This window comes from Papaver somniferum, chromosome 7 (assembly GCF_003573695.1).
Source record: "Papaver somniferum cultivar HN1 chromosome 7, ASM357369v1, whole genome shotgun sequence".
NCBI classification, from domain to species: Eukaryota; Viridiplantae; Streptophyta; class Magnoliopsida; order Ranunculales; family Papaveraceae; genus Papaver; species Papaver somniferum.
The window spans coordinates 145,065,679-145,077,759 of NC_039364.1; the positions used below are offsets into that span (position 1 = coordinate 145,065,679).

A 12,081-nucleotide genomic window follows, 5' to 3' on the forward strand; every position below is an offset into this window, starting at 1 on the left:
GCATCAAAATTTTAGAAAACATGGAATCCATTTAATGTCTCCAGATGATGCTGCCACAAGGTATAAAGGCTAAGATCATGCAAAACAATGTTGTACTTCAAAGTTGATAAGTGGAAAGCTACATATTTCCCCCCGGAGATAATTGGACTTTTAGAGAGACATTGAAATCGAAATATCCTGCTATTTAGAAGGTACGGGATGAAAAAAAAATCTTCACTTGCGGATATGCTTGATGGTGGATGGCTTTCTATATCCTCCGGAAGAAATCTATCTTATTTGGAGTAGCATAAATAGAACATGTCATGCGATAAGCTTGGACATGTAACACAACTAAATGGAAATTACGAAGATGCACTTAATATTTAGGGTAATTTTTCTGTAAAGAAATGCGATACGCGGTTTCAAGACAATAAGGTACGTGGATTTGAGAAATATATCTCTAACAAAGTGTCCGGCAAAAGTCAATCTTATATTGTGGGCAAACTTTCATAATTCCTTTTTAGTTTTAAGCATGTTAAGACATAGGATACATATGAAATATGGTACTCACACCTTTATTACTTTAAAAGTAGCTAATGAAACTAGCATTAACAAAAATAAACAAAATGATATGCTCAACACAATATTGCACCCATAATCTCCATTTTCCACCAAAATCCCATAACAAGCCTCGTCATGAAATTTCCGATTGACATGATCAATTTTTTTTTAAGTCAACCATATGGTAAAGTCGGTTCGTTAAAAAACACACAAAATCATTCTAAACATGTAAAGCGCCTTGAGTATAATAACAACTAGTTACTTGGTAGATCCTTCTTTAAAAAATTCGTGTGACTTATTTGTTCATCTAGTGCTTATTTATGTTTCTCTTTCACCAAAAAATAAATGAATTTTAAGAATTTTTCTAGGAGCCTCGGATTGTAAACGTGTGTGCATCGGTTTTTCAGATAACTACTAGAACCAGACCTGGTTATAACACCGTGTTATAAAAGCTGGGTCTGGATTTTAAATTCTAGGAATTACTGGTTAATCCAGTTTTAGAAGAACCGTTTGGTGTGTAATCCAACACCAAAATAAATTTACTTGTTGGTCCAAAAACATGTTTTTGGACCAGATTTTTTACTCATTGGTCCGAACATGTGCGGAAGTTATAAAGTGTATTTTTAAAATTCCTAAAAAACCCTTCTAGTCAAATCTAATTCGGTTTTATCAATTCTTTCTTCACCAATTGGAGAGCTCTAGCGATGATGATGGCGATGGCGATTCACGGAAAAAACCAGAGATTCCAACTCTCTCTATAAACTAAACCCGGAGGAGTAGATAATGGTGAATCGTCGTTTTTCTTATTTCAATATTTGCATTTTTTTCATTTCTAATTTTCCACCTCATAAGGGATCATTTGCTAGACGATACAATTTTAATTAGCCTATTCTCTTTACTGTTGATATTGGTCTTGGAGATCTGCTCTTTCATTCTTTCGCTCTCTAGTTTTATTTGATTTGGATGATTTTGAATTGTGATTTTTTTTGTTGATAAAACTGAATGAACCCTAGATGTTTTAGATCCATTGTAAAACGTCCAATATGTACTAGATATCAAAGTGGTAATGGAGGTAACGACGGTGGTGGTGGTGGAGGTTCTAGATTAGGTGGTATTGATGATAAAAGGAAGGTTCAACAACAACAACATAGAGGGGTTGTTGATGATGGAGGTAGTAGGTCTCTGTTCTCATCTCAACTACCCGGAGGATATTCGATAGTTAAACGAAAATGTTGTAAGAAACTGCATATGCAGCACCCAATTGGTGTATGCGTCATTTTAACACTCGAGTTTCCAATTATGAAATCTATAAATATAATATGTTGTCAATGGAACAAAATCATTATATAGGTGAAGACATAAACTATTATAGAGTTATGAATTTGGTGCTATGTTTGATTCCAATTCAGGATACTCTTGCTTAGTGTCATATGTTTGATGCCAGTGAATACTTGGGTAACAAAAGAGTATTGGATGTTCGTCTCAAGTTAGATGACGCTGGTCTGACCACGTAAGATAACGTACACTATGATAATTTGTTAGAACCATCGAGATGGTAAGCGTAATTTTTTTACGATAGATATTTATACAAACTCATGGATGGTAAGCGTAATATGTACTGGGTTTCTACTCGGTGCATATTAATATGTACTGGTTTATAATATATATTCATGGATGGTAAACGTAATATGTACTGGGTTTCTACTCGGTACATATCAGTATGTACTGGTTTTCACTCTTTATATATCAATATCTACTAGGTGTTCTATTAGTACATATGAATATCTGCTAGGTTTTCACTCAGTGCATATCAATATCTACTAGGTGTTCTATTAGTACACATGAGTATCTACTAGGTTTGCACTCATTACATGTGTATATGTACTGTAATTTTCATTTTTAAACTTGGGATTCAACTCCAGAACAATAAGTTTTGAGGTTATTAAGCTGATAATTAACCACTTTGACATGGAAGTGATTTTATAGAAAATAGAGGGAGTAGAGAGATGGAGAGAGAGAGATGAAGTTGCAAAAGAAGTAATGATTTTATTGTTCATTTATTGTGCATTATTTCTGTCTGCAGATGCTGCTTAGGCATACTTTAAAGAGGGGACGTCATCCTACAAGGCCATAAAATTTGAAAGGAAGAACGAGCAGTGCTGATGGAAGAATTCTGGCCCTATACTTATACAGATTAGATATGAAGTTTATTTGGTGGCATACTTGTGGATCAGTTTTAGTTAATTTGGGGAGTTTATTGTATTCTTTTCATAAAATGTTAGCACTAAGCGACAGATTTTAGCGTCTACAATAGGAAAAAGTTGTTTTTTCTTTTATATGTAATATATGTAATTTTGATCTCAATAATAGAACATCAGAAACCAGAGTTCAGATACAGTCAGCTCTCAGAAAATTGAATATTCAAGTATAAACAGTGTTTCACAGATGAATGCAAGCAATAATTTCGCAGTTCCAGATATATACACAAAGGAACAGTTTGGGACCAAAAGACAAAGCGTGTTGTATGTTATTGATTTTAAAGCTAACATTCAAAAAAAATTTCTTACTCGATCAGAGATACACAATACTGGCATAACCGATGACATTTTTTCACTCTCCATCACAAGATATGTAGAGCTAAAAAATGTCAATCACACGATATGTAGAGCTAAAAGCATTAAAATGACTAGTAATCCGTCGATGCATGAGTAATATAGCTTGGGATTAATTAATATGGAATTTTCACTAATCAGAACTTCATCTTGGTGTCTCCATGTGGAATGTTTAGGCCTCATTTAGCAGTTGGAGTTCACAAAGTAGAGTATGGTCTTCCTTCAACGATGACGTCCACTGCTAGTTCTTGATAATGTAGGCATACAAGTACCTTTGAAGGCATGACAGATATACTTTATGAAGTTTCCAATATTCTGCAAGTGAATCAATGAAAATAATTTCCTTGAGTAAGAATTTCTAAAGTTTAATACGCAAAAAAAATAAAAAATCAAGCACTATGGATATTAAACGGTCTAGCGAGATGATGATATGTACTGCATCAACAAATCACCTTTTTCTTAAGTACATATTGATATTTACCGTAAGATTATATGCAAGCACAAACTAAGGTTAGGGATTTATACAATACACAATGATATGTACTGGATAAAAGAATCAGTTTTTCCCCAAGTACGTAAAGATATATACTGAAGGATTAACATAACCTAGGTCTAGTGGTTTATACAGTATGTAATGATATGGAATGCATAAACGAATCATATTTTCCTAAGTACATATTGATATGTACTCTAGGATAATACATATGCTAGGCATGTGATAAGGAGTGATGTGTGTTCAAGCATAAACTAGTTTCTACTTGGTACATATTGATATGTATTGTATAAATACGTATCTATTTCCAAGTATTCTTTACTATAGCTCGTTTTTGTAGCTTACCTTTGAGGTAACACATAGACCGAATGTCTTCTCCATCGTCAGGGAACTTATGAATTCTCCATTCCTTGTAACCTGGATGACAAAACACAAGAATTTCCTCTTCATTTTCCTTCTTTCTACTAAAAATCATAAAAACCATGGAATCCCCATTCCCGTCTGTAACAGTACTAGTCTTTGGAGGTGAAATCAATACACAATCATTAAAGATATATCCATTTAATGTATACCAATACAAAAAATAAATTACTAGCCAAGGAACTACCTTTTCCATAAGTATATATCCACCTCTCTACCTTTTCCATATGTAAAAGAAATGTATATCAATACAGAAAACAAATTACTAGTAATTTTCATAAATAGCTATCTAGTCAATACACAGTCATTAAAGATATATCCACCTCTTTGCCTTTTCCATATGAAATTACTAGCCAAGGAGCTGCCTTTTTCTATAAGTATATGTTAATATACTGTTGGATCATAATGTGAAGCACAACGCATAAGTTTTTCACTCAGTACATGTCCATATCTACTGTTAGATAATAGTCTGATATACAACTCAAAATTTTCACTCAGGTTTAAAAAGTATACAGACTAAACAGATTAATCCAAACTCATCATACAAATAAAATCCCAGAACCATGGCATTTCTACTGATACAATTGGAGATATGATCGATGTAAGTCAATGATTCTTCCAACAACCTATGGAAGAGAGATCAAAGTTTATGACGACTGATGTTCGAGCATCGGTTCGTTTCGGAACTAGTTTCAATCAAAATCAAGATAGTGTGTTTTGGATATCAATATGTACTGGGGTTTACCTAGAACATAACAAGCATAAAAAGGTTTACCCACTACATATTTATTGCACTGGTCATATATATCTAGTAATACATGTTGATATGTACTAATTAAAGAACAAAGTACATCAACAATACATATATCAACTATAAACTAGAGTTTTTAGCAGTACATCCTAAATTTTGATGTAGGATCATACACAAAATATATGCATTACATATGGATATGTATTGTAAGATCATACGTAAACATGCAGTAGAAGGGTTTGAGCAGTACATATCAAGAATTTTAACACTACATACTAATATGTACATAACAAGCATAAAAAGGTTTACCAAGTACATATTTATTGCACTGGTCATATATATCCAGTAATACATGTTGATATGTACTAATTCAAGAACAAAGTACATCAACAACACATATATCAACTATAAACTAGAGTTTTTAGCAGTACATAATAAAATGTAATGTAGGATCATACACAAAATATATGCATTACATATGGATATGTATTGTAAGATCATACGTAAACATGCAGTAGAAGGGTTTGAGTAGTACATATCAAGAATTTTAACAATACATACTGATATGTACTCTAGGATCGTATAGAAAATTGGTATAAAAAATCAATAAAAATAAAACTGAAAACATTATACATATTGGATTTAATTTTTGTAATTAGAAACAATACCTTTTTTTGGCAGAAATCCCAGGTTTCTTTGATGTTGGTTGAGTTGCAACAAATTTCTTTTTCTTCTTCTTTCATGCTGTTTCAGAATCGGAAGTACCTTTTTCTTCAAAATCGCAATCTTTTAATGATTTTTGGGAGAAGAATCTCGTGGTATGCTAATTCTTCTTAGTAAACTAGGGTTTTGTGGATATGATTCTTCAAAAAAATATGGTTTTTGAGTATTTTATATAATTTCTTAATTGTAAATCTAGGTTTTGATCATTATCCCGTAATTTGATTACAGATTTAGGTTTTTGTGGATTTTTTACAGATAAGAAACATGAAGACAGAGGAAGAACGAATACAGAAGAAGGATGAAGAGATTCTGGGAAAAATCGTTTTTGTTCACACGAAAAGCGTTGAGACGTGAATCAATTGGTTTCACACGTGAGTATCGATGGGCAGGGAAGTAATTTTCAGTTTTCAAAAGGTTTTTGGACCTCCGGTTAAAAGATTTTTCCCTCTGGACTACAGGTTAACCCGGATCGGGTTTTGTGGACCATCTAACAAATTTCTCTTTTAAATTAGTAAGAATATAAACACCAACAAAAAAGAATCTTCGTAAGATTTTACTCTTCGTTAACTTAATTTATATCTAATTTATTTTCATATAAAGATATTTGTTATTGTCAAAGATTAGCTTTCAGATAAAGAAAGAGAATCAAAAATCTAAAGTCAAAATTATACCTTCGAATTTTGGCTAAAAATATATAATTATCAATCTACCTAGCTAGGAAAGCTGACTGGACATAAAAACTTATTGGCTATAAATGGTTCTAGCAATGGGTCCTAACATTTTTAATAGATCTAATTTAGGACCCATAGTCAAACCCAAATCAATGACTATAAGTTCGGTTCTGAATAATCAGATACCAATCCTATCATAACCGAAGTATTTTGTGCAACAAAAAAACTAAGCGTACGATTTAACGTACCATTATTGCCAGACATGGATAATTCATCAAATTCATGCGGTATGATTTTACTTTTTTGAGTTAGCGTCAATTAATACTTCTAAACATAATCCTAATTTAAATACCTCATATATAAAAAAAATGGATAAATATTCTTGGGAATGATAGGTTTTCTGTGAAAATTTTGGGGTCATCAGAAAAGAATATCGGATGAGGACAGGTTTTCAATAGTTTAAATTAACAATCAATTAAGAAATGTGGAACAAAAAGACTTGATGGACATGCCAAAATAACCATCAACAAAGTCATCTTTCACACCAAAAACTTTTATGCTGGGTTTCCGGTCTCTTGGCATTCAGTTAGGACCCACCATTCCCAAAAAAGATTCACAATTATCCTTTTTGGGTATACGTTTTCTTTTTGACGGTTCATTATAAAACACCTAATTTTAATTTAAAATAAGAATTAAGTTTAAAGATTTACAAGGAGGTAGTAAATTGGGATTCCTAGAGGTTTAGAGAAACTTGTCGTTTAAGAGAATCTGAAAGAGTCTTTACAACAAGTTCATTAACTTTGAGAAACTTTCATTGAATTTGTTAAGAGACTTGTAGAGACTGATCTCATTGATTTGTAGAGACCTTTCACATATTATCATAGATTAAAAATAATTTTGATCACAAAATAAATAAATAATACTTCATCCATTTCATAAAAGATAGCCAAAGTTTCCATAAATGGATGCCAAAAAATAGGCTTGTTTCTATAAAACGAAAGTTAAATGTTCTAAGATTATTACTTTGCCTATATTAGGGGACCACACTCTCTTTTAACAAAATTTGGAACCATTTCTTTCTGTCTCTCTTATTTCTGACCACTTTTTTCTTAAAGATAAGCTAGAAAAAAAACATGAAAAATAGCTCTTGCCTCTATCCTATTTGACGACATGTGATTTGGGTCTTCAACATCTGACCTTGAGTTTTACTTCATATCACAGCTGCATTAGTTTTCAGCTATTAGTTCTTTTGGTAGATGCTATATTTTATTGTCATCGACAAATTTGATTTATTTTTGGTGGAAAATTTAGCGACAATAGCTGACGATACAAAAATATGTCATTTTTTTCCTTGTAAAGTGCTATCATTTTCTTTAATGGATTTTACATATTTTTTGTTTCCACATTCGTTTAGAAATTAACCGGAATGGTCTCTAAATACATCACCTATTTTGTAGAGACTTCTCTCAAATCTGTTTCAACTTAAAATTCTCCCAAAAATCCAAACCCATAATTTTAAAATTACATCCAATAACAGATAATCCCTTGGACTCTTAGAAATTTTCAATCCAATAACCGAGTTTTCAAATATTTAGAACGAGTCTAGACTTCCAGTGACTATCCCTTGTTTGGCAGGTAATAATACTATGGTAAGTTTGTAATAGTATTACAGCTAGGCATCTTCCAGTGAAAAAGCTTTCATCTAAGAAGAACTTTATCAATAAATTACTAACATAAACAAACTAATGAGCCAGGAAAACCCTAACGAAAATAAGATTGTCATCTTCTTCGACACATCTTTTTCTATATAAATACAAACTCATGTCTCCAAACCTAAACAGTACTCTCTCTTTCTATGTTCACTTTTCTAGGTTATGTAGTAGTGTTCCGTTCAGTATACTCATTTGTAGAACAGTTTTGAGTGTTGTCCGTCTATAGTATCTCCATACAAGTTTTTAGTCGTAAGATCGATCTGCTTTATTAGATGCCAGAATCTGATACAGGTTGGAGATTTTGACCGGTATTTAACCGGAAGATTCAGGGCCACTTACCTTAGAAACCTAAAAACCAAGTGCTGAGCTAATTAATTAGGGTTTGAGTTAAGGAGATCGTGAATCATTAAAATACCTCTATTAGAATTCATCTAAATGAGATTGGATGAAGAAAATGTAGTGCATGGGATATTTGATTGATGGCGGAATCTGGTATGGCGATTGACAGTTGTTGTTTGCAGCTGTGGCATCATCAAGATTCACATGCAATGATATCAACGGTGGCGATGTAATTATTGCCTCTGTTTTCTTGGTATGAGAATCTTGATGATGCTGCATCAGCAATAACCGACTAAATTTTCAAGGACTCGTACCAATCCAATTTTCACTTGTCAAGCTCTCACATATTAAAAACAAGTTAAGGTATTCTTTTTTCACCTTTTTTTTTTCCTCTTATTTGAATCTCACTTCTTTAACTAGTTAATAAAAATACTAAGATTAGGGTTCTTTTTTTTTCTTCTTTTTAATAAGTAAAGATCATTCAAATTTATTTGGAATTCGGAATTTGATTAATAAGTATGCAACTCAATGCAATACATGACACTAGACATGACGTCTAGACCCACATATGCAAGTATAAACAACTTAAAATGCTAACAAGAACCCATGGAACAAGATCCAATATTTTCGTGTCTACCGCTAGCTGATTTGAGGCAGCCGGAATCTTTTCCTAATTGTTATCAAATGGATGCCTACACTGTAGCATTTGATCCATAGAGTGAGAGATCAATTAGATCTGGCAAACACACTATTGGAGCATTTATTTCTGAGTTAAGCGTATTCCTAGATAGATCCACTACTAACCCGTCAGTAAGATATACTGCTCTGTTCAGATGTTAGACTGCGCAAATGGAGAAGTACCACGCCCAGCATTATATCGGTTGGAGCAGGGATATAGTAAGTATGATTTGCAGTTCCATCCATATATGTATGTATAGAGGGATCGCGTAGTACTTTTGTATGGATTTAGCTGATCTCGGGTTACCCACAATGGTTGCCATAACTTATGCTCCCTGCACCGCGTACGACCTATAGAAAAAAAACAAAAAAAACTCTAGGTATGCACTAATGTCCATTGAGGGATACACGCATATATGTATAATTGTTTTCTTAGTTATGCTATTGCCTTGAGCTATTATGTCGACGCTTTACTTAGGATTTTCTTTCTGAAGTTTTTTGGTTTGCTCGGTTCATTTGACTCAGACATCATGGTGCTTAAACGTGAATAGCTTGAATGTTTTGGTCCTAAAGAAAACGAGTATGTTTTTGAGAGAGAGTTGAAGCCTATGTACCAAACTCCTTGAAAACTAGCCGTGATTGAAGGGTTATCCACGAGATATCAAAAACTGAACAAGGCTTAATGCCTGTAGAGGACATCTTCGAATACGATGTCATAGTGATTGTTAGTCCTATTTCTTTCATCATTCTTCCGTTCTCTATTACAAAAGAAACAAACTAGTTCTCTTATGCTACTTACAGACGGAATTTTTTTCTTTTACGACTGAAAGATTTTAAGGGTTCTTAATGATGTCTCGATTAAAGGAAAAAGAGTTCTTAATTGTGTAGGTATAGCCAATTTCATGTACATTGAATCTTAAGTGCGGTTAATTATGAACTAAGAACGTCTAAAGGAATATACCTCAACTAATATTTGTCGATTTCCTTGTTTTAAGTAGAAATTTGTCAGTTTAACTCAGTAAACATCTTACAGAAAAGTTTATAAAGTAAATCTTTTACAAATAAATCAGAGAGATTCGACATCATCGCATAAGTACAACGACCAGCCAACGGCTAATCTCTAATTTTAATTGTTAATTGGAATCTTAACTAGAAAATGTATTATATTTGTGAATTGGAAATCAGAATTTATTGTTCCCTCCATTGATTAGCAATTTTTTAATCTAATTATTATTCATTAATTGAAGCATAATCTTGATTAACGAAAACCAATCTTTATCTAGCTTTGGAAGCACATGCAACACACTCAAAGTTTCAAATGAATTATCATAGCTTAAGTCATTCAGGTAATGGAAAGTAATGTTAATCAGCAGAAATCATATAGTACTAACAATTTAGAAATTCTCAGTTTAGTGTAGTTTTCAGGTGCAGTTGAGCGTAGTTATGTTTATATGGTTTCAAAACAGAAAACAAGTAAATGAACCAGATAAAAAGGAAGGATCGACATATATAGTTCCAAAAGTTGCTGTAATGTTAATGTTGAGATTATTAGTCCCACATGGTTGGGTTATTTAAGATCCTGCAATTTATAATTTATTAGGGCCTCTCCACTCATTGCCAATTGGATTTGAGTTGGATGCCCTATTCTAACATGGTATCAGAGCAGGCTATATGCGACGAGTCTTTGACCGTCCACGTGTTAGAACCAACGAGGCTACACGTGAGGGGACGTGTTGAGATTATTAGTCCCACATGGTTGGGTTATTTAAGATTTTGCAATTTATAATCTATTAGGACCTCACGACTCTTCTTAAACATCCGAAGAAGGCAATCACTACACCACTTAACTGATCAAAGCATATCTAAGTTGTTTTTATTGTTGTCTAGCTAGAAAATATTACTTTCTGAATCTTAATTCTTACCTCAATCAATCCTATTTACTTGATCATGAAGAGCCGTACTATGCTACAACACATACATTTCAAAGTCGGAATTTCGGTACTGAATTATGGAATCTCTCAGATTTCATATATTTTTTACAGGTGCCAAATTGGTTCAATAATGTTTCTTGGCTCTATCTTATTGATGCGATATGTGTCAGAAATTTTGTGCCCTCTTCTGCACAAGGTTATACGAAAATCTTTTGAGATTGTAGCGTGTTTTAAATTTTATAGGCGGTGTTTTGTTTTCTTCCCTGGAATCTGAAATTTTCTTTTACTATTAATCCTAAAGGCAGAGGTACCATAATTCTTTTTACTAGTAATCCTAATGGCAGACGTAGCATAACATGCAGGGTCGAGTCGAGACCACTGTCATGTTACATGTTCGCTTATGTAGTTGTATAAAATCTGCACACTATACCCATGAAGGGTCTAACGACTTATAAAGAACAAATCATACAAGCAAGATCAAACAACAGAATTGAAAGACATAAAAATAAATATGAACACAAGTGTTTAACGTGGTTCGTCCATTAAAGACCTACATCCACGGTTAGAAAGTATCATTTTATTAATGGGAACTTCGTAAGGTATGTTATGGTACTTCTTGGTCTATTTTGTTGTGGTACACCTTCTCATTGTTCGAACTTGTTGATGGTTGTTTTTAACTTAGGGCGAAAACTGTAAAATTCTATGCTCCAGTATTCGAAATACCGAACTTTGATGTATCTTCATTCCATAAGGAATTTGAAGGATGTATTAAAAACCTGGGAAGTGCCTATGCCTCTTTTCCTGTACATTTATATTCATGAGCTTCACCCGGCTGAGTTCAGAAAATATATGTATACATGTGTAAAATTATATACTGTACAACTCAGTATATACATGTGTAAAATTATTATAATAATATTGGTGCATGTTGCACTACTCCCAAGTTTTCTATGATTTTACCACATTGAAACTCAAACTTCTAGATGAGTTGCTGACTAGTGTAGAGTCTAATGAGTACTTATTTAATGTTGTGTTCCTCAGCTGAACTCTTAATACTGACCTGACATCCATGTTCATTCTCAGTTGAGTAACATGGATTCACTGAAATGTCTGATAAGTTATGCATAAGGATACCAGATCAAGAGCATCACAGTTGTGCTAGCAGGACCATGTAGTCACCATGCTACTTGAAAGAATAATAAATTTAACGA

At 33.0% G+C, this 12,081-nt stretch overlaps 1 long non-coding RNA gene across 1 annotated transcript; it reads right to left on the minus strand.

Annotated features, from left to right (window-relative positions):
- Positions 1-2,952: 2,952 nt before the first annotated feature.
- On the minus strand, positions 2,953-5,898 carry LOC113293181. Its single transcript, XR_003332103.1, has 3 exons — positions 5,485-5,898; positions 3,991-4,062; positions 2,953-3,467 (listed from the first exon to the last, which is right to left on the minus strand). It is a non-coding gene; the product is annotated as an uncharacterized LOC113293181 (long non-coding RNA).
- Between the last annotated feature and the right edge of the window lie 6,183 nt (positions 5,899-12,081).